The sequence below is a fragment of the Plecotus auritus genome (genome assembly GCF_963455305.1).
Source record: "Plecotus auritus genome assembly, chromosome: 3".
NCBI classification, from domain to species: Eukaryota; Metazoa; Chordata; class Mammalia; order Chiroptera; family Vespertilionidae; genus Plecotus; species Plecotus auritus.
In genome coordinates, this window is record NC_137772.1 from 121384468 (window position 1) to 121409059 (window position 24592).

Here is a 24592-nt window from a genome sequence, read left to right on the forward strand (position 1 = left end):
AGTGTGGAAACTTTGTGAAACCTAAACTGCAAGAAGTTGTGACTTGGGTGAAGAATTCATGGGAGAAAATCACTGACAGTTGCATTGCAAATGCACTGCGAGCAGGCTACCTTGACAAGAAGTACTCATTTAAAGACAGTGCTATTGCTAAACATGATAGATTTGGTCCACTGATTCTGAAAGAAATGGAGCCACAAGAAATTCACGAGGAAATTCAGGAATTGAATTGTTATGATGATGTTCCAGAAGATGATGACATGATTGTCATTGAATAAATGAGTAAATTCTTGATACTGTAGGATTCACAGTTTGTCTGGTTTGTGTTGACAACTACCGTACTACCGTACCGTATACAGGTAATAAATTTCCTTTATTTTCATTTAACAATAAATGTGTACCGTATTCTTCTTCATGGAAAAATAAGACATCCCCTGAAAATAAGACCTAGCGTGTCTTTGGGGGCAAAAATTAATATAAGACACTGTCTTATTTTCGGGGAAACACGGGAGTGAGAGAGAAAATACAAAATCATTTGCTAACTATAAGCTTGGAGAATCTTTGTTATCATAAAATGCCACTATTCTTCTAAGATAAAAGTGTGTAATAAAATGGTGTGATAGGGCATACATTGCTAGCAAATTGCTAGACTGTCAAAATTTTCAACTTTTCCATCTCTTGTTTTTTTTCTAAAATATATATGCAGAAGTGTAATTCTACCCATGTAGCTTTTGTCTCTGCTCAATTCTACTTGCTGAAATTTCACAGGGGCACTTAGAATTCAGTGTCTCTCAGATTAAAGAAAAAATGAGCCTTCCCATAGCATTTGGGTAAGGATTATATTTATGTCTCACTAAACAGGGGAGAGAAATATTTTAGATCTCTCTGAGAACCCTAAAAGCCCACTGAATTTGAAGCTAAGACAGAAGCTTTGCATCTTTTTTATGAACTCAACCATCAGAAGGACCAACTACTTTCTAAAACAAAACTGGCAGCACAAACACAAGAAAATCTCTGCTGTTGCTTTTGAAAATAAGACATATTCACAGCTGCTTCCTCTTCTCTGTCACTCAGAAAAGATGTAAGGATTTCTACCTTAAAGCTCTATCTGGTTTTATTTGAACCAGCATCAGTCCAAAACCAGAGAACAGTTTCAGAATTTAGGTTCCTGGGAGTCCCAGCCAGCAATACTCTCAGGAAGTGGTTACTATTGAGTAAGGCTAGACTTCACTAATCCTATCCTACAGTGAATCCTGATTTTAAGTAGTGAAAAGTGTCATCAACAAATTTTAGTGGGGCAAAATAGTACCAATTAGACAGTTGGGGACATGTGTTACGTCTGAAAAAGTATAGATTGCTAGGAAGTGACTATTTGTAATGTATACATAGTCTCTGCCAGTCTAGGTGAGAGATAGCACACTCAATTCCACAGGACTGCTCTAGTGTCCAAATAAGGATGATCAGAAAATCCTATATAATAAAAGGGTAATATGCAAATCGACTGAACAATGGGACGACTGGTTGCTATGATGTGCACTGACCACCAGGGGGCAGAGGCTCAGCTCAGGAGCTGTCCCCTGGTGGTCAATGTGCTTACACAGGGGGAGTGCTGCTCAGCCACAAGCCTGGCTGACAGCTGGTGAGCGCAGCGGCCCGCTTCCACGGCCCAACTCCATGGCAGGGCTAAGGATGACTGTGGGGAGCAGGCCTAAGCAGTCAGTTGGACATCTCCTGAGGGCTCCTGGACTGCTAAAGGGCACAGGCTTGGCTGAAGGACCTTCCCTCCCCCCACAATGCACGAATGTTGTGCACCAGGCCAGCCTCTAGTATGACAATAAGCATCTTGTTTGCAAGAATAAGGCTTAGCATACTCTTAAGCCCATGGTGTTGATCAGTAAATACCCATGGAATAAAAGAATGAATATTCATAAGGGACTCAGAGATTTGGTAGTCAAAAAAGCATGGGACCCAAGTTGAAATCCTCAATTCACATCCTTAGATACACAATTTTGGTTAGTCACTTAAACAATAAGCCTCAGATTTCTAGTTCCACTTTTATTATAAATACAGAATTAAGTGAAACCTTATGCCCAGGTTTCACTTAAATAAACAACTCCAAAATTGTGGGTGAATTAATGAGATTTCACTGTCTCTATATATAAAAGCCTAAGCGACCTTTACGACCCAACGACCGGAATGACCAGTCGACTGGTCGCTATGATGCGCACTGACCACCAGGGCAGACACTCATTGCAGGAGCTGCCCCCTGGTGGTCAGTGTGTCTCCACAGCGGGAGTGCCACTCAGCTGACCCACCCCTCCCGGTGGCCCACCAGCCCGGCGGCAGCCACTCACTCCCTCAGTAGTCCTGCAGGTCTAATTTCTGGAGAAAGGGCTAGGCAGTGATGGACTGGCACTGCCGGTACAATCCCGACAGTTCCACTGGCATCCTGGAAGTCTGTCTCAGGCACTGCAGCCGCTTCCCCTCCCTAGATGCTCTGTAAGGAAGAAATGATATAAAAGCGGCTGCCAGGTGGCCCCCGACAACCGGCGCGAACATCAACTGGACAAATCCAGATCTCAGGCTGGCAAGGGCATCCCACCGCCTGCCCGGAGGGCTGATAGTGTTCCGCGCCCCCCTCACCTCCTCAGGACAGGTGCCAGACACAGGGCTCACGGTTGGCGAGCACCACTACAGCGGTGCGAGCCTTTCCCAATTGGGACTGACTGGGCACAGGCCGGGATGAGTGGGAGCAGCAGGTGGAGTTGGACTGCCGGTTTCGGCCCAATCCCTGCAGGCCACACGGTGGAACCCCACCCATGCATGAATTCGTGCACCAGGCCTCTAGTGTATATTTAATTTGGAAGCAAATCTCTAGGCTTTCTTGGTGAACAGGTACAAATTCAGAAATACCCAAATAGCCATTATAAGATCAAAGATACGCTCTGATGCCTACTAGGCATAAGGGTTTTTCTCAGTCAATAAATTTCAATTCCATAATAATCAGAAAATTCCTAATTTAGTTCAGAACACCTCAAATTTGAACCGTGGTGCCTATAGAAATTATATTTCAAAGATAGACCTAATCTCAGGATAGCAGCATCATCCTGGGGGTTTACAATGATGCCTATCCCCTCTAGTTCTTAGGCCCAAGGCCAAAAATTAATTTCACATACAAAAAAAGTCACTGGAAAATGCCCTTTAAAAAACTGTTAAAGAAAAAAAAAAACAGACCAGTCAGCTAGGCATGGAGAACCCAGGCCACAGGTCTTGGTGCCCAGTGTAAGAGCAGCGTGCCCACTAGGAGTAGAAACACGCCCGTACTGCCTGGGAGCTATTGGAGACCAAACGGCACTACCAGAAACAGCTGGGGCTGGTTGGCCATGTACTTCATGGAATTCTGAAAGTCAAGGGCACCCTGCAACCACTGGACCCCCAGGCCAAGAGCTGCTTCCCTACGTGAAAGGAAGGCACTGGGGACAGGGGCTGGAGGGCTTCTCCCCCACCTGGAGTTCTACACCCCATTTGCTGCCAATGCAAAGAGGTCCTGAACCACCCTGCAGGAACAACTAAAGAAAAGCAAAGGTTTCCAGAGATCCCTGAGGCTTCAAGAAAGCCGCCCTGCGTTTGGGGCCTTCAGCTCCAGGACCTGCTCCCTTTGCCTCTCCAGAGGCTTCAGCAGTATGAGAATCTTGTTGCTTTGGCTGAAAACACAAGTCCCAACAGCCCTGACCACCAACAGCTCACCTGGCTGCTTGGCTAATGAGACTGTCCAGAGGGTCCACACCATTGGTCAGAAACATAAGAATGACCAGCACCTCCGGCATGTCCAGGCTCTTCTCAGTGTACACCAGGCAAAGGGGCTTACCTCAGGTTACTGATTCCTATGCCAGGGTTGGCTATTGGTGGTGCCTCCCTGTGGGGAACCTCAGCTCCAAATATTCTTCCTGTTCTCTGATGTTCTTTTCATGGTCAAGGCTCAACCCTCACTGCACCTGCTGCCTTGTGGCACCTTTGTCTGCCAGGCCATTTACTCCAAAGGGTATTTGGCCACTCGGGAGGCCCTTGTGGTAGACTGCTCAGTATGTTCTTTCCTCATGAGAAGCTACTGCTTATGTCCACAGACCAGGAGGAACTGTTGTACTGGTACCATAGTCTGAAGGTATGGGTACATAGTCTGACTTTGGCCATCAGCAGCCAGAAGAACTAGAAGAATCTTACGAATTCCAGAACCCAGGATACTTCAGGATTGGTCAGGGTCTGGAGTACAACCTAAACAAAACACAGAACCCTTCATGGTTTGAGAAGGGTCATTTTGTATTTGCCTGGGACTGCGTTATTTGACAGCTCTTAAGAATCAGGAAATCAAGTCTGACCCATTTGAACCTCTGCTGAACGAATCCCTCCAGCACAGATGAGGGGATGTGGGGCTGATAAACTTGGTGTTGTGTCTATGGCCAGTCATTTTTCAAGGCTATGGCTTTGTAAAGGTGGCTGTTTTTATAGTTTTATTTTCCCACTGGATTTAAGTAAAGTTTTTTTTTTGGGTGGGGGGGTGTGAAAAAAGAAAAAAATATATATATTTTAATGTATAAGCCCAGACATTATCTACCCAAAATTTGTTCTCTAAGGTATATGAGCATTTACAACTATTTATTGCTTGCATGTTGTTCAGGAATATACTTGAAAGTGAAGGAAATAATTTGCAAATGATTTTCAGTCATCTGGGATATCTTTAAATATTAAGTACCTACACATACGTGCAAGCATACAATATCCACAGAATACACATGCACACATGATCTGTGCACATGCTTACTCTTTCCCTCTCTCTATTCTCTCTCTATATATATTTGAAAGGCTATCTAGCATATATGTATGGTTTATCACTTATATGTAAATATGTAATACACACATACAGATCATAGATAGTCTTTCCAAACAGATACAAATATTGTGCGTGCAGGCTGAGAGCATCACATTTCAGGGGTGGCTATCACGACATCAGGATCCCAGATTCCTCTTCCACTCTGATCCACATTCAAGGGTAATGATAGCACTCTTTATCTGTCTTAGCTTCGAGTTTCCATTGCATCTCAATTCCATTGGTTATTCAATCTGCAGTCAGTTAAACTACACTCAAGCTAAAGGTATGGGTACATGTGGAAACATCAGGCATCAATCATGGTCATGATTTGATACCTTATACTTTGAAAACTGTATCTTAGCCATATCCACACTTCAATTAGCATAGCTAGAAACCTCAATGAAAACAAATTATCAAACTGAGTTGGATACCCCTTATAATATCTTAACATATCAAACAACTGTTAAAATGCGTTTAAGAAAAATTTTATCAAGAAGCTTAAAATAAGTGGTGGATCTCATCCAAAAGTATCTCAGATGCAGCCATATTATCAGCCACATGACGATCTTTTCATTGAAGGCATATGTGGCATTTGTTGACCTTTCACTTGCAACTCAGAATTTTGTTTATTCCTCTGAGCAGTGGACTGAAAGCCATGCCTTACATTAAGTAATGACTGAAAACTATTTGACAGGGTATATTTCCAAAATAGGAATTTTCCATTTGTATGGCAACAAACAGTCACTGTCGATTCCCTAAACTGGCAAGAGAAAAATGATTCTATTTCAGAGTCAAAATTTCAACTGGGCTTTCATTCTGCCAACATCCTCAATTTTCCTAGTATGCCATGAAAGTAGAAATATTTAAGACTCACACAACAATTTGTTTGTGAAGAGGATAAAAGAAAATATATCCTCATTTGAATCCCAAGAATTAGAATATAATCAGTTGGTTGTTGTTTAATGTATCTTAAATGCTACAAAAAAAGCAGCAACCAAAGTGACAATCTCAAAACTGAACTAGAAGTTATAGACCCATGTCCTTGCTGTTATATAATGCACACATATACACGGGTACATCTACAATATAGGTAACGAATGTTGAATGTTGCCCTGACAGATCTCAAAGGATAATTAAATAAAAAGATAAGAATGTGTAGTACAAGTTTTACTATCTTCTGTGTCATCAATTATGAATGTCACCAGCTCAAGCTAATATTCATAAAAGCCTCTTTTGACCCAAATGGCTATTCCTGCCTAATGCCCTTTTCCCTTCCCTTTTAACAAAAAACTCCAATATACTCTGCGATAATCATTATTTTCTTCCCTGGTGCCTTACTGAATTTTAAAATAAAAGGTGTTTTTTTTCTTCGTATTTTTTCCTCTTAAAGTCAGTACATGTCTTCTTATGAACAATGCTAATTGCCTCTATTCTACCTTTACCCTCATCCAACCAGGGGTAGATATTCCTAGTGGAGACTGACCTCATCTTAAATGATACTGTCCTTCCCAGGGTTTCCTGCTAATCTCTCCAACAGGTCTTAAATAAGCTTAACCTCATTAGAAGGCTCATGTTTCAGATCCCAAAGGGACACAAAGGTCTAAAGATCAAATGGGGCACTAGAATCCACTCTGGTAAATATTCTTTCAGGAATCAAAAAGCAAAGCACACAGGATCCACCCAAAAACATCCTACCTGGAGTGCAGGCGCAGCATCTGTTTCAAAAACTTCTTGGGGAACTCCAGGTTGCAGGATGGCAGTGAACACTACAAGATGTTTTGGACCCCTCAACTTCACTTGCAAGTTTAGTGTAGACATAGCCTTAAAGACTTGGCTTTTTCTTGCTTGTGTTAATTTAAAAAAAAAAATAGATTCCACCGTCGGTCTACTTGCCCACCCTTTTGGTAGGTTACCTGTACCCAAATTCTACCTACCACCCACCCTGTGTTTGCAGGTCCCCAATCCAATGGCCCATCTCTGATCTCTTCATTCTGTGGAATCTTAACTGTCTGTTATCTCTGCAGCATCTTCTAGGCAGCAGCTCATCAGCAATTCAAATGTAACTTGACCAAGATTGGTGTCTAAGACTTAGCAGGACTCCCCCCACCCCCCTTCCAGTCTTGTCATCTGACTCCTGCCTTCTAGCATCTTTCTCTAACTCCATTCTCATTGATTTGCCCCTTCTGGACACAGAGCCCAGGCATATGTGGCATTTGTTGACCTTGCCTTCAATATTATTGAAGGTGTATTTTCATAGAGGGTTTGACAACATTCTTAAATACCTCACCATTCTTTGGAATCCAATAAAAGAAAAAGAGTCCACTTTTATGATTCCTTGGGGTGTATTAGCTCCCTAGTGATACAAAGTCAGTGCAATGCTATGGTTAGTTGCTAGGCTGAAATGACGTTTCTATTCTTCGGTTTATTATGTGTGTTGCTGCCCAACTACATTGAACAAGAGAAAAAGCACGACACTGCAGTAGAAACAGGGCAATTTGTGCCTCACATTTTCATTTGATATTTATAAATATAACTGAAGTTACCAAACAATATTCTACTGCACAATGAGACTTGATTTCCCCCCAGTTTTATTGAGATGTAAATGACATATAACATTGTTCAAGTTTCAGGTGTACAAGATAATGATTTGATATATGTGTATATTGCAAAAGGATTGCCACAAGTTTAGTTATCATCCCTTACCTCACAGTTAAATACTTTTCCTTGTGATGAGCTTCTCTCTTAGCAACTTTCAAATATACAATACAGTATTGTTTACTACTAGTATATCACCATGTTGTACATTATATCCCCAGAACATATCTACCCTACAACTGAAATTTTGTATCTGATTTTCCCACCCTTCACAAGGCAACTTTAGCAGAGAGTGTTTAAGTCCCTTGGCTAGTATGTTCCAAAGAAGGAAGCACCCACAGAGTCGAGTGAACAGAGAGCTCTAGCATCTCAAGCAGCAGCTTAGCAGAAGTAAAATAGGCAGAATATGTACAGAATTTGGGTATTGTGGCCTTTAATGATTCAAAATATGTCTATTCTTATTAAGTCCTATGAAGACAATGACATTCCAGGAAGGCTTTCAGGAAGGGAAGGGACAGTTGTTTTCGTGAATCTAGATCACAAGTGTGTTGGCAGTCTAATAAAAGGGGAAAAAACAATAAATGACAAACTGATAGACAACTGATTCTTATTTCTTGGATGAATTCATTTTGAATTTTCAGGACAACTGGATTCACTATTATTTTTTAAATTATCTTTTTGTGTCTTGTTTTTATTTTATTTATTTTAATTGTATTAATCTTTATTGTTGAAAGCATTACATATGCCCCCTTATCCCCCCATTGACCTCTTCTAGACTGCCCTTACCTCCCACCCCAGGCCTTCACCACCCTATTGTCTGTGTCCATGTGTTATGTATACTAGTGGCCCGGTGCACGGAATTCATGCACATTACAAGGGAATTAACTAGAGGAAATATTTTAATATTGTTATTTGCCCCTTCTCTATAATAGAAGTGTCAGAGATAAAAGAAAATTAGTAAAATGTATATAAAAATCTCCCTCCTGTCAGAATCTGGGGCGAGACATAGGACCTAAAGTCCCCGCCCACCACCCGCATGAGCTTCTAGCTGTGTCTCCATCACCTAATAAGTCAATTTCCATTTCATTTATAATAATGTTCCCCTTTTGTATCAAATTGACCTTTTTTTTTTTCAAAGCTCTGCATTTGTTCTTCACTTATGAGTCATCTGTCATTTGGCTCAAAGTCATACTTCTTCCCAAAGCTCTTTTCCCTTGCTAATATTCTGTGGTTATATTTAGATCACGTCTCTACTTTGCTGGTAATGTTGACCTTTCACCTGTTTGCTTCAGCACCTCCTACATATTTTACATAAGAGGAACAAGTTTTCAACCTCACTAGACAGCAACATACCTTCAAAGCCATCACTCGAGGAATAGAAATGGTGTGAATATAGGTATGCTGATGGCTGAACATAACCTCAGCTCAGGTCACAATAAACTTTTGTATTAGTTCTGTTTTTGTGTGTGCATTCCATAAGTTTCAAAGTTCATGTGTTTTCATTTTTATTTGTCTCAAGATATTTTCTAATATTCTTTTTGATTTTTTCTTTGACCCAATGGTTGTTAAAAAGCGTATTTGTGAATTTTCCATGTATTTGTGAATTTTCAAGTTAGTTTTTGAAAATATAAACAAAATTGACAAACTCTTAGTTAGACTAAGATAAAAAGGAGACAAATAAAATCAGAAATGAAAGAGGAGTCATCACAATTGATGCCACAGAAATAAAAAGGATCATAATAGACTACTATTAATAATTACACCAGAAAATGAATAACCTAGATGAAGTGAATGAATTCTTAGAAATATACAACCTATCAATAAACAGAAATTCTGAACAGACTTATAGTTATACATCACTTAACAGCAGGAATACATTCTGAGAAATGAATTGTTAGGTGATTTCATTTTTGTGTGAACAGCACAGAGTGCTACACAAATTTAGGTGGTATAGCCTACTACTGTAACTGTAAATGCTATACTTTCATATGACTGGCAACACAGTAGGTGTGTTTACCCCAGAATCACCACAAACTCATGAGCAATGTATTGTGCTATAATGTTATGACACCTAGGACATAACTAGGTGATAGAAAATATTCAGCTCCATTATAATCTTACTAGAGGCCCAGTGCACGAAATTCATGCACAGGGTGGCGGGGGGGGGGGGTTCTCTCAGCCCAGCCTGCAGCCTCTCCAATCTGGGACCCCTTGAGGGATGTCCAACTGCTGGTTTAGGACCTATCCCAGGGATTGGGACTAAACCGGCAGTCAGACATCCCTCTCACAATCCTGGACCACTGGCTCCTAATTGCTCACCTGCCTGCCTGCCTGGTTGCCCCTAACTGCCTCCGGCTGCTGGCCAGGTTGCCCCCAACTGCCCCCTCCCTGCTGACCTGGTCGCTCCTAACTGACCCCCCGCCAGCCTGGTCACCCCCAACTGCCCCTCCTGCCAGCCTGGTTGCCCCCAACTGCACCCCCCCCGCTGGTCTGGTCACCCCTAACTGCCCCCCACCAGCCTGGTCACTTCTTACTGCCCCCCCTGCCGGCCTGGTCACCCCCAACTGACCCCCTCTACTGGCCTGGTCTCCCCTAACTGCCCCTCCCTGCCGGCCTGGTCACCCCACGCAGCCTGCTGTTCAGTCGTTTGGTCATCCCTCACTAACCCCCCACCGGCCTGGTCACCCACCACAGCCTGCTTGTTCAGTCATTTGGTTGTCCCTCACTAACCCACCTGCTGGCCTGGTCATAGGCAGCCATCTTGTAAGGGCATGAGGGTCAATTTGCATATTACCTCTTTATTATATAGCAGTGGTTGGCAAACCGCGGCTCGCAAGCCACATGCGGCTCACAAGCTGCAGTTTGCCGCTCTGTTGACTAATGAGTTTGCCGACCACTGGACTAGACTAAATGTTACCATGTAGTTGGGAGCTGTGAGGATTAGGCAATTGTGGTATATTGTGTGCAAAGAGGTAAAGGGTAGTATATGACAATGGTCGGCAAACTCATTAGTCAACAGAACGGCAAACCGCGGCTCACAAGCAGCATGTGGCTCACGAGCCGCAGTTTGCCGACCACTATTATATAGGATAAGACCACCATCATATGTCTGGTCCATTGTTGACTGAAACACTGTTATTTGGTGCATGACTATAGTATATAAATTGAATTAGTAGTCATTATTTCCCAATAAAGAAAAGCCCAGGAACAGATGGCTTCACTGGTTAATTCTACCACATAGTTAAATAATTAATGCCAATTCTTATAGGAAATGGAAGAAAAGAGAATACTTCCAAACTCATCTTATGAGGCCAGCATTACCCTGATACCAAAGCCCAACAAAGACACCACAAGAAAACTATAGCCAATATCTCTGATGAATACATATGCAAAAGTCCTCAAAATATACTAGCAAAGCAAAGCCAACAGCTTATTAGAAGGATCATATGCCACAACCAAGTAAGACTTATCCCTGAACTAGAAGGATGATTCAACATAAAAATCAAATAATGTGATTAATAGAATAAAAGATAACCATCACATGATCATCTTAATAAAATGCAGAAAAAACGTATGATAAAATATAAAACTTTCATGATAAAATATATCAACAAACTAGGAATAGAAAGAAAGTACTTCAATACAATAAATACCATAGGAAAAGTGCACAACTAACATAATAGTTTTATTATTATTATTTTTTTTACTTTCTAAATTATTTTTTCAATTAGAGTTGACATATTAGTTTCAGGTATACAGCATAGTAATTAAACATTTATATAACTTATAAAGTGATCAACCTGGTAAGTCTAGTACCCATCTGACACCATATGTAGTTATTACAATATTATTGACTTTATTTCCTATGCTGTAATTGATATTCCTATGACTGTTTTTCTATCTGGCACTTTTTTTTTTATTGTTTGAAGTATTACAAATAGTAGTACATATGTCTCCTTTTTTTTTTCCTCATTGATCTTCCCGCCCCCCCGGCCTCCCCTACCCCCCAGTACATGCCTTTACCTGCCCCCTCCCCGCCCCCGCAGTGTCTTGTATCCATTGGTTATGCTTATATGAATGCGTACAAGTCCTTCGGTTGATTTCTTACAGCCCCCCACCCCCAAACCTCCCCTGCCTTCCCTCTGTAGTTTGACAGTCTGTTGAATGCTTCTTTGCCTCTGTATCTATTTTTTCCATAATAGTTAACGGTGAGAAACCGAAAGCGTTTACTCTAAGATCAGGAATAAGACAAGCACACCCATTCTCGTCACTTCTATTTAACAAAATACTGAACACCCTAGCCAGAGCATTAGAAAAGAAAAAGAAATAAAGGCATCCAAATTAGAAAAGAAGTAAAATTGTCCCTGTTTGCAGATGACATGATCTTATATATAGAAAACCCTAAGGACTCTACAAAAAAAATAATTTAAAATAAAAAGATTTAGTAAACTTATGGGATACAAAAATCAGTTACATTTCTATATACTTGCAATTAACTATCTAAGAAGGAAATTAGGGAAACAACCTAATTTAAAGTAGCAACAAAAAGAATAAAATAATCAGAAATAACTTGAAAACTACGAAAGATTGATGAAACAAATGGAAAAACATCCCATGTTCATGGATTGGGAGACTTAATAATGTTAAATGCCCATACTATATCCAAAGTGACTTATAGATTTAACACAACTCCTATCAAAATCCCAATGGTATTTTTTACAGAACTAGAAAAACTTTCTATAATACCATGGAACAACAAAAGACTGAGAATAGCCAAATCAATCTTGAGAAAGTAGAACAAAGCTGAAAGCATCACATTTCCTGATTTTAAAATATACTGCAAAGCTACAGTAATCAAAACAGTATGGTATTAACATAAAGACAGACATATAGACCAATGGAACAGAATTAAGAGCCCAGAAATAAATCCATGCATATACTATGGTTGAATGATATTTAACAAGAGTGTCAAGGACTCACAATGGGGATCATTACTTCACCTAATGGTGTTGGAAGAACTGGTTATCCACATGCAAAAGAAATGAATTGGGTCCTTATTTTACATCAGACATAAAAATCAACTCAAAATGAATTAAAGACTTAAATGTAAGACCTGAAACTATAAAAATCCTAGAGAAACACATAGAGAAAGAGCTTCATGATACAGGTCTTGACAATGATTTCATGGATATCACACCAAAAGCACACATAACAAGAACAGAAATAAACAAGCAGGACTCGACAAACTACAGTGCTTCTTCACAACAAAGGAAATAAGCAACAGAGAAAAAAGGCAACCCATAGAATGGGAGAAAATATGTGCAATACATACATCTGTTAAGGAGATCATCTCCAAAATATATAGGAATTCCTACAACTTAAATTTGTTAAAGACTTGAATAGACATTTAAAGAAGACATACAAATGAACAACAGGTGCAAGAAAAAATGTCCAATACCACTATATTTACAGGGAAATGCAAATCAAAAACACAATGAAACCTGTCAGGGTGGCTATTACTAGTATGAAAAAAAGCAAAATCAAGTGTTGACAAGAATGTGGAAACATTGAAACCCGTGTGCTTTGTAAGTGGAAATGTAAAATGGTGCAACTGCTATTAAAAACAGTATAGAGGTTTCTCAAAATATTAAAAATAAAACTACCATTGTGTAGATGTACCACAGTTTTTTAATTTACTCACCTGCTGATAGGCACTTAGGCTTTTTCCAAATCTTAGGTATTGTAAATTGGGCTGCTATGTAATACTTTAAACAATAAAGAATTAAACACACACACACACACACACACACACACACAAAAAAAAAAAAAAAAAAAAAAAAAAAACTACCTACAGTATGTTTCAGCAATCCAATTTCTGGCTATTTATCCAAAAGAATTGAAAGCAGGATCTTGAAGAGATATTAGCACTCCCATGTTCATTGCAGCACTATGCACAATAGATAAAGATGGAAACAACCTCCATCAAGAGATGAATCGATTAAGAAAATGTGGTACACACAGATAATGTAATACTATTCATCTTTAACAAAGAAGAAAACTCTGTAATATGTGACAACATCGATGAACCTTGAAGACATTATGCTAAGTGAAATAAACTAATTACAGAAGGACAAATACTGCATGATTCCACTTATATGAGCAATTTAAAATAGTCAAATTTGTAAAACCAAAGAGTGGAATAATGGTTGCCAGTGGTTGGGGGAAGAGGACATTGAGAGATACTTTATCATCTGGCATTAAGTTTCAGTTAAGAAAGATAAATAAGTTCTAGAGATCTTTTGTACATTATACCTATAGTCAACAATACGGTATTATATACTTAAAAATTGTTAAAAGGGTATCTCTCATGTAAAGTGCTCTTATAACAATTTTTTTTAAAAAAGCTGTAATCAGCAATTTTTTTTTTCTGGCAAGGATGACATGCAAATGAGCATTTCTTTCTCCCTTCTCCACACAATGCTTGGAGACTTACAGACCAAACTCTTTGCTTTTCATGTAGTATTTTGTAAAGAGGTCACCCATTATGTATAGGTTACTCAACCTCAGATAAAGTACAGCTTCTTGGCTGATGCCAAACAGCCTTTTCTAATCTACCACAGGGTCAAGTATACCATTTCGGTTGGTTCAGGAATGTTTAGGGTCATGCACTGCATCCATTAAAACCACAATCAATATTAAGAGGTTCCAAGCTCTGGGCCTGTCTCATTTCAGTATGTATCTAACTCACCAGGGAAGCTTGACCTTCCTTATTTCTAACAAAATCAGCCCCACTTAAGTCCATTTCCAATTGATTGGTTCTCTAGGAACATGAAAACAACTTTGAACCTCACACAATCAAGTGCTTAATTTTATAGTTTCATTTGTTCATTAATTGTTTCTCAAATGTTCGTGTCCTTTCTTCAATGACCTCAAGCTATTCAAAGACTAGAGTTTTCTTGTGCAATTTTTCTTGTATCACCTCCAGCCCCACCTTAGGCAATGGCACCCACCAGACACCTATGGTTTGACCCGCTGAATTCTGGGCCTACTTGATGTGCACTAGTGCTGGTGGAGAGAGGAGAGAAGGCTAGGATGGGAGCAGCTGCTGAGAGTGTCCCTTGAGGTCCAAGAAATGACACTCTTCTAGAATTACATATCAAGGTCAAAGTTGTCTTTGATACATTGTAAAGCCTTAGAAAGAAGTTGTCTGCAATACTGCAATGTCAAGTTCCTCCTCCAGGCCACAGTACACTTGTGGGAAAGTAATAAAGATTATTTGAAAGTGATTGCAAGGCTATTGGCCTTTTAAATTATTTCTAGTAAATGGTATGTTATTTTGCAACAGTTAATTTCTAAATACCTTAGGATTGGATGTAGGTCTAAACAGAAAGCCAGTTTTACAGCACTGTAAGGCCTGGTAACCCTTATGCTGGTGTTCTGAGAGACATCCTCACACACAGGAAATCACATGGGGATCTTCCTTTCAGACATCTAGGGTGGAAGTATATACCTGTCCTATGGGCTGAAAATTTACTATATAAATATTACAGGAAAGCCTTTCCTGGGCCTTATGTCCCAAAACATGATTAACTGATATAAAAATAGAATATACCCGAAATGGTAAAATTGTGAATCATTTTCTGACACTCATATTTAAATAAAATTCCTTTACTGAGCAAAAGGACAATAAAGCCAACAAATATAGCACATGAGGGGTTGAAAATAATGATTCTGATATTTTTCCTAGTGCCTGGATTTGTATAGTTCTAACTAAAGGCCCAGTGCATGACATTTGTGCACTCGGGGGGGGGGGGGGTGCCCCTCAGCCCAGTCTGCATCCTTTAGCAGTTCAAGAGCCCTCGGGGGATGTCCGACTGATGGCTTAGGCCCACTCCCCCTGTGGGAGTGCACTGACCACCAGGGGGCAGCCCCTGTGTTCAGCATCTGCTCCATGGTGGTCAATGTGCATCATAGTGACCAGTCGTTCTGCTGTTTGGTCAATTTGCATATTACCCTTTTATTATATAGGATTACAGAGCCATCCATGGCCAGGGCTATTTCAGGCTGAGATGCAAAGTTAGTGAGAAGAGATAATTTCCTGAGTAGAGTCATATCATTTCCTAAAGTATCATTAATCATTCTTTATTTTTTTAAAATATATTTTATTGATTTTTTACTGAGAGGAAGGGAGAGGGATAGAGAGTTAGAAGCATCAATGAGAGAGAAATATCAATCAGCTGCCTCCTGCACACCTCCTACTGGGGATGTGCCCGTAACCAAGGTACATGCCCTTGACTGGAATTGAACCTGGGACCTTTCAGTCCGCAGGCCAACGCTCTATCCACTGAGCCAAACTGGTTAGGGCAATCATTCTTTATTTTTAAAAAAATATTATTTTAAAAAATCTTTCTTGTTGAAAGTATTCCAGATCCCTCCCTTTTTTCCCCCCTTGCCCCTCACCACCCAGTCCCTGTCCTACCCCAGGCCTTCACCACCCTATTGTCTGTGTTCATAGGCAATGCATTTATACATATAAATTATTTGGTCAATCTCTTCCCACCACATCCTCTCTTCCCTCTGAGATTTGTCTGTCTGTTCTGCTTCCATGCCTCTGATTATATTTTGTTCATCAGTTTATTGTGCTCATTAGATTTCACATGCAAGTGAGATCATGTGATGTTTGCCTTTCTCTGACTAGCTTATTTCACTTAGCATAATCAAAATTGTGAATGCCTTTTAGTTTAGTGACAGGAGTTTCCAGGTAATCAAATTAGAAATGCAGAAACAGCCCATGTGGATACACTGACCTGGTCTAGCTGATTATCACATTTGCCTGAAGTAATTTTCAGAATCAGTAGGCTGCTACCTAAGCACATGTACACACACCCCAAAATCATTCTCAGAGACTCACCTCCATTTCACTGCAAATCTCAAGACATTACAATCTAAAGTCACATATGATGAAATTATCCCCCCCTCCCCGCATCAGCAGAGCAGATAAAGTGAACTGAGGTCCCCAAAGTGCCTTTCTATGACCAACAAGAATCAACACCGAAGGAGTCACATCACTCGTTCTTGTTCTGATCCATAGAATTTTCGTTTCATCTAAATGGCTTACTTATTGTGATTACCCAGGTTCCCATCTGGGCCAGTTAATTTGTGAGGAGGCTCAAATGTTCACACTTAAAGCCACATGATTTTACATTCAGCCCCCAAAGGGCAGAGAGCTTCCTCGTAGAAGCTGTGGCTTGGGTCCACATGATCAGTCAGCTTCTCACATATTACAGAGATTTCCAGATATTTAAATAAACTTTTCTAGATGTGGGAGTAGTATGAAGAAGACAAGCTTTTCCTCCAGGCCGTCTGAAATGTTGGAACATATGTTGTGGCTTTCAACTTTTTCTGAATGACATTTGTTTTAAAAATAATCCAACCCTACAGTAAAAATACCTAAAAACATTCAAACACATGGAGGCTGAATAGCATGTTATTAAATAATGAATGGGCTACCAATGAGATCAAGAAAGAAGTAAAAAACTTCTTGGAAACAAATAAAAATGAACACACAACAACCCAAAATCTCTGGGACACAGCAAAAGCACTGATAGGGAAATTCACAGCACTACAGGCATACCCCCAAAAAACAAGAAAAATCAACAATGAAGTATTTAACCCTAAAACTTAAAGAACTAGAAAGAAAACAACAAGAAAAGCCCAGAATAAGTAGAAGGAAGGAAATACTAAAGATTAGAACAGAAATAAATGGTGCAGAAACTAAAAAAAAAAAAAAAAAAAAAAGGAAAGAAAGAAAGAAAAGAAAATTACAAAAAAAATTAATGAAACCAAGAGCTGGTTCTTTGATAGGATAAACAAAATTGATGAACCTTTAACCAAATTCATCAAGAAACAAAGAGAGAAGACCCAAAAAATAAAATCAGAAAATGAAAGTGGAGAATTAACCACTGACACCACAGAAATACAAAGGATTTTAAGGAAATACTATGAACAATTATATGCCAACAAGCTGGACAATGTGGATGAAATGGACAAATTCCTAGAAAAATACAATCTCCCAAAACTGAATCAGGAAGAATCAGAAAACCTGAATAGAGCAATAACAACTGGTGAAATAGAAGCAATAAAAAAAATTCCCAGCAAACAAAAGCCTGGGTCCAGACAGCTTCACAGGGGAATTTTACCAAACATTCAAAGAAGGACTAACACCTATACTCCTCAAACTATTCCAAAAAATCCAAGAGGAAAGAACACTTTCAAGCTCTATTTTTGAGGTCAGCATTACCCTAATTCCAAAACCAGATCAAGATACTATGAAGAAAGAGAATTACAGGCCAATATCCCTGATGAACATAGATGCTTAAATCCTCAACAAAATAGTAGCCAGTCGGATCCAGCAAAATATTAAAAAGATCATACACCATGGCCATTATTCCAGGGATGCAAGGCTGGTACAATCTTCAAAAATCAATAAACGTGATATATCACATAAACAAACTGAAAGACAAAAATCACATGATCATATCAATAGATGCAGAAAAAGAAACTGACAAGTCCCAACAACCATTTTTTTTAAATTTTTTTTATTAAGGTATTATATGTGTACATATCTTACCATTGCCCTCCCACCCCACTCCCATACATGCCCTCAGCCCCCAATGTTTTGCATCCGTTGGTTACTCTTATATGCATGCATATAAGTCCTGCAGTTGATCTCTTATTTCCCCCTCCTCTCCCTGACCTTCCCGCTGTAATTTGACAGTCTGTTTGATGCTTTACTGCCTCTGTATCTATCTTTTTGTTCATCAGTTTATACTGTTTTTCATTATCCCCAAATGAGTGAGATCACGTGGTATTTTTCTTTCATTGACTGGCTTATTTCACTTAGCATAATGTTCTCTAATTCCATCCAGGTGCCTACAAATGGTAATAATTCCTTCTTTTTTATGGCAGCATAGTATTCCATTGTGTAGATGTACCATAGTTTTCTGATCCAGTCATCTGCTGATGGGCACCTAGGCTGTTTCCAAATCTTAGCTATTGCAAATTGTGCTGCTATGAACATAGGGGTGCATATATCCTTTCTGATTGGTGTTTCTAGTTTCTTAGGATATATTCCTAGGAGTGGGATTACTGGGTCAAATGGGAGTTCCATTTTCAGTTTTTTGGGGAAACTCCATACTGTTCTCCACAGTGGCTGCACCAGTCTGCATTCCCACCAGCAGTGCACGAGGGTTCCTTTTTCTCCGCATCCTCGCCAACACTTGTCGTTTGTTGATTTGTTGATGATAGCCATTCTGACAGGTGTGAGATGGTATTGCATTGTCGTTTTGATTTGCATCTCTCGGATAATTAGTGACTTTGAGCATGTTTTCATGTGTCTCTTGGCCTTCCTTCTGTCTTCTTTCGAAAAGATTCTATTTAGGTCCGTTGCCCATTTTTTTATTGGGTCATTTATCGTCCTTTTATTAAGTTGTATAAGCTGCCTGTAGATGTTGGAGATTAAACCTTTATCAGTGATAACATTTGCAAATACGTTCTCACATACAGTGGAATTTCTTGTTGTTTTGTTGATGGTTTCTTTTGCTGTGAAAAAGCTTTTTATTTTGATGTAGTCCCATTTGTTTATTTTCTCTTTGGCTTCCATTGCCCTAGGGGCAGTATCAGTGAAGAAGTTCTTTCAGCATATGTCTGAGATTTTGCTGCCTGTGGATTCCTCTAGTATTTTTATGGTTTCCCGTCTTATATTTAAGTCCTGTATCCATTTTGAGTTTATTTTTGTGTATGGTGTAAGTTGGTGATCTAGTTTCATTTTTTTGCATGTATCTGTCCAATTTTCCCAACACCATTTATTGAAGAGACTGTCTTGACTCCATTGTATGTTCATGCCTCCTTTGTCAAATATTAATTGCGCGTAGTGGTTTGGGTTGATATCTGGATTCTCTATTCTATTCCATTGATCTATATGTCTGTTCTTGTGCCAGTACCAGGCTGTTTTGAGGACAGTGGCTTTGTAATACAGCTTGAAATCTGGTATTGAGATTCCTCCTACTTTATTCTTCTTTCTCAGGATTGCTGTGGCTATTCGGGGTCTTTTTTTATTCCAGATGAATTTTTGGAGAGTTCTTTCTAGGTCTGTGAAATATGCCATTGGTATTTTAATGGGGAGTGCATTGAATCTATAGATTGCTTTGGGTAGAATGGACATTTTGATGATGTTGATTCTACCAATCCATGAACATGGTATGTTCTTCCATCTGTTTACATCTTCCTCTATCTCTTTTTTCAGTGTCCTGTAGTTTTCCGCGTATAGGTCTTTTACCTCCTTGGTTAGGTTTATTCCTAAGTATCTTAATTTTTTTGGTGCGATGGTAAATGGGATTGCTTTTTTAGTCTCTCTTTCTGTAAGTTCACTATTGGTGTATAGAAATGCCATAGATTTCTTGGCATTAATTTTGTATCCTGCTACATTGCCGAATTCATTTATTAAGTCTGTTAGTTTTTTGATGGAGTCTTTCGGGTTTTTTATGTACAATATCATGTCATCTGCAAATAAGGACAGCTTTACTTCTTCTTTTCCAATTTGGATGCCTTTTACTTCTTCTTGTCTAATTGCAATGGCTAATACTTCCAGTACTATGTTGAACAGGAGTGGTGAGAGTGGGCATCCCTGTCTTGTTCCTGTTCTTAGGGCAAATGGTTTTAGTTTTTGCCCATTGAGTATGTTAGCTGTGGGTTTATCATATATAGCTTTTATTCCAACAACCATTTTTGATAACAATTCTCAGCAAATGGGAATAGAGGGAGCATATCTCAACATAATAAAGGCCACATATGACAAACTTACAGCGAACCTCATACTCAATGGAAAAAAAAAAAAAAAAACTAAAACCATTTCCCCTAAGAACGGGAAGAAGACAGGATGTCCACTTTCACCATTTGTATTCAACACAGTACTGGAAGTGCTAGCCACAGCAATCAGACAAGAAGAAGAAATAAAAGACATACAAATTGGAAAGGAGGAAGTAGAATTCTCATTATTCCCAGATGACATGATATTGTACATAGAAAATCCTAAAGACTTCACCAAAAAACTACTAGATTTAATAAATGAATTTTGCAATGTAGCAGGATACAAAATCAATACCCAAAAATCGATGGCTTTTTTTATACACCAATAATGAATTCTCAGAAAGAGAAACTAAACAAGCAATCTCATTTACCATTGCAACAAGAAAATTAAAATACTTAGGAATAAACTTAACCAGGGAGGCAAAAAAATCTGTACTCAGAAAAGTACAGGAAGTTAAAAAAAAAAAAGAGAGATCGAGGAAGATATAAACAAGTAGAAGAATATACCATGTTCATGGATTGGTAGAATCAACATCATTAAAATGTCCATACTACTCAAGGCAATCTACAGAGTCAATGCAATTCCTATTAAAATATCAAAAGCATATTTCACAAATCCAGAATACTCCAAAAATTTATATGGAACCAGAAAACAAAACAAACAGACAAAAAACCTCAAATAGCCACAGCAATCTTGAGAAAGAACAACAAACTTGAAGGGATCACAATACCAGATTTCAAGTTATACTACAAAGTCACCATAATCAAAACAGCCTGGTACTGGCACAAGAACAGGCATATAGATCAATGGAATAGAACAGAGAACCCAGAAATTGACCCAAGCCATTACATTCAATTAATATTTGACAAAGGAGGCAAATGCATACAATGGAGTCAAGATAGTCTCTTCAATAAATGGTGTTGGGAAAATTAGACAGATAGATGAAAAAAAAAAAGAAAGAAAGAAAGAAAGAAAGAAAGAAAGAAAGAAAGAAAGAAAGAAAGAAAGAAAGAAAGAAACTGCGGCTGTTTGAGGTTTTTTTGTCTGTTTGTTTTGTTTTCTGGTTCCATATAAATTTTTGGAGTATTCTGGATTTGTGAAATATGCTTTTGATATTTTAATAGGGATTGCATTGACTCTGTAAATTGCCTTGAGTAGTATGGACATTTTAATGATGTTGATTCTACCAATCCATGAACATGGTATATTCTTCTACTTGTTTATATCTTACAGGCTGTTGTTGTTCCTTGTGATTAAGCCCCTATCCCAGTGGTCGGCAAACTCATTAGTCAACAGAGCCGCAGTTTGCCAACCACTGTCCTAGGGCCAAGGAAACTAAGGAGAAAATAAACATATGGGACTACATCGAAATAAAAAGCTCCTGCATAGCAAAAGAAACCATCAACAAAATGAAAAAGGGTAGCCCATTGTATGGCAGAAAAAAATTAGCAATGATACATCTTATAAATGTATCATATATAAGAAACTCATACAACTTAACAAAAGGGAGACAAATTTAAAAATGGGCAAAGGATCTAAATAGACACTTCTCCAAAGTGGACATACAGATGGCCCAGAGACATATGAAAAAATGCTCAAAGTCACTGATCATCAGATAAATGCAAATTAAAATGACAATGAGGTATCACCTCACACCTATCAGAATGGCTACCATCAACAAATGACAAGTGCTGGCAAGGATGTGGAGAAAAGGGAACCCTAGTACACTGCTGGTGGGAATGCAGACTGGTGCAGCCATTATGGAAAAACAGTATGGAGTTTCCTCAAAAAATTAAAAATGGAACTCCCATTTGACCCAGTGATCCCACTTCTAGGAATATATCCTAAGAAACCCGAAATACCAATCAGAAAGAATAAAGGCACCCCTATGTTCACAGCATCACAATTTACAATAGCTACGATCTGGTGCCCATCAGTAGATGAGTGGATAAAAAAAGCTGTGGGACATTTACACTGTGGAATACTGTGCAGCAGTAAAAAAGAAGAATCTCTTACCCTTTGAGACAGCATGGAGGGACCCAGAGAGTATGATGCTAAGTGAAATAAGGCAGTCAGAGAAAGACAAGTATCACATGATCTCACTCTTATGTGGAATCTAAGTAACAAAAGAAACTGATGAACGAAGTGGACCCAGAGACATGGAAGCATGGAACAGAGTGTGGAATCTCAGCAGGAAGGCAGGGGAGGGTGGGTGGATGAGAAGTAATCAACCAAAGACCTTGTATGCATATAAGCATGACCTATGGACACAGACAATGGGGCAGTGAGGGCCTGGGAAGGGAGGTGGGGGCAGGCTCAAGGGGGTCAATGCGGGAGAAATGGGGACATACGTAATACTTTCAACAACAAAAAATTATAAAAAAAACATATTTCAACCCAAAGAATTTTTAAAGCATTCATGATAGTTCAGAGACCTTTTTTAAAATATTTCGGCCAGGGCTCCATGGTTTCCACTGTCCATATTTCATCACCATCCCAGGCTAAGACTAAAGTGCTCATAAGACAGAGCTAAATTAGTTGTGAGGTTCTGACTTTATTTTTATAATAAGAGCCTTCTACATGTTAGGCATAGCTTCTGCTTACCCCTCACAACACACCTATGAGGCATACATTCTAATCTCCATTTTACAGAGGCTAAAGCTAAGCACCTGTAAACATTAATAGGAATGGAGCCACTTTAAAATTGAGCAGGAGCTGACTTCGCAGAGGAATTGCTTTGCATGTCTTATGCCTCAAACCTTAGAATATTAAAACAGTGCAAAATAACCTTTGGAATGGACCCTCAGCAACCTTGTTTCCAAAAAAAAAATGTTTGCAAAGATAACAAGAAATCAGTTATTATGCCTACTGGACTAATGACTATTGAACTGGAAATGTAGAACTAACATTACTATGTTAGTTTATTTGAACGAAATTCCTGTCTTCTATTAGTGTAATTGTTCTCCTTCCCTTTCTCATAAATACCCACTGCCTTTTTCTCCTACTGGAAACATTATTTGGGCTTCTGTCTAAATCAGCATGTCTCAAATAGCTATTCTTTGAACTCAAATAAATACTTTTTACTTCTCACTTTTAAAGGTGTTTTTAGTTTTAGGTTAACACACCTACTGCGTGCCAGGTCCTAGTCTGAGTTATGAGTTATCATGCATAGGAGCAAGGGCCGAGTTGTCTGGCCCAGGTTACACCACCCAAAAACAGGGTTTTGTTTAGCAGTATGATTTCCTACCTCTTCATTGCTGCTTTCCACGCCTCATAAATCCAAGTGCCACTGTTTAGAGAATGCTGGGCTATCAGGAACAAATCTAGATTTGTCTACAGTGCTATATCCAGATTGCTCAAAATCCTTCAAAGTCAGCCCCAAATCCAATGATTGTGCTGGTGACCACTGTCTGGAGGGTTTGCCTCTCCTCACCCACTGGACAGAGATTTCAAACAGTAAACCCCTGGGAAAGTTCACTGTGAAATGAGGGAAGGGTGCAAAAGTATTGTTTTGGTAAACAGCAGGGAAAGAGAACTTAGAAACTAGTGAATGAGTATACATTTTTCTGTTGTAATAAAATAGACTGATAGTTTAATAGGAAAACAAGAATTTCATTCCATAGACAAACCTAAATATAAAGGAATCATGTATAACTATCCTCTGAACATCCTTAGTAGAGAAAAACAACTAAATATATCTTGTTCATAATAGGTTGGAGACCTGAATTTTCAAGTTTACACTTGCAGAGTAATCAGTTTTATTGATCAACTGCCATCTCTCTAAGTTACTGGCATTTGTGGATAAAAAAGACTAGAATCGCCCTAGCCGGTTTGGCTCAGTGGATAGAGCGTCAGCCTGTGAACTGAAGGGTCCCTGGTTGGATTCCGGTCAAGGGCACATGCTTGGGTTGCAGGCTCGATTAGGGGGCATGCAGGAGGCAGCCGATCAATGATCCTCTCTCATCATTGATGTTTCTATCTCTCTCTCCCTCTTCCTTCCTCTCTTCCTTCCTCTCTGAAATCAATAAAAATATATTTAAGGAAAAAAAAAAGACTAGAATCAACTCTAGTCTGAAACTGAAAAGGAAAAAGAAATTAAATGTGTTCCAGGACAAAAGGAGGAGCTGCTGTCATAACCAGACTTTCTATATAACTGAAATATGTTTTCATTTAATTAGATAGGCTCTAATTATGCTATTTACAGCCACTGCCACCACAACTGTGTGGAAGTTTTAAGTAAGCAAAGTGTAGATGTTTAATTTCTT

At 39.1% G+C, this 24592-nt stretch overlaps 1 protein-coding gene and 1 pseudogene across 2 annotated transcripts in view; one reads left to right on the forward strand and one right to left on the reverse strand.

Annotated features, from left to right (window-relative positions):
* LOC308244155 (rho guanine nucleotide exchange factor 39-like) overlaps positions 1-4207 on the forward strand; it is a 75651-nt pseudogene extending 71444 nt beyond the window's left edge. Inside the window, exon 2 of the transcript in view lies at positions 3308-4207. The product of the transcript in view is annotated as a rho guanine nucleotide exchange factor 39-like (transcript). The remainder of the gene's footprint in view (positions 1-3307) is intronic.
* Positions 1-24592, reverse strand: part of FRY (FRY microtubule binding protein) — a gene marked incomplete at its 5' end in the record, with an annotated part of 677381 nt that overhangs the window by 639696 nt on the left and 13093 nt on the right. The window lies entirely within an intron of this gene.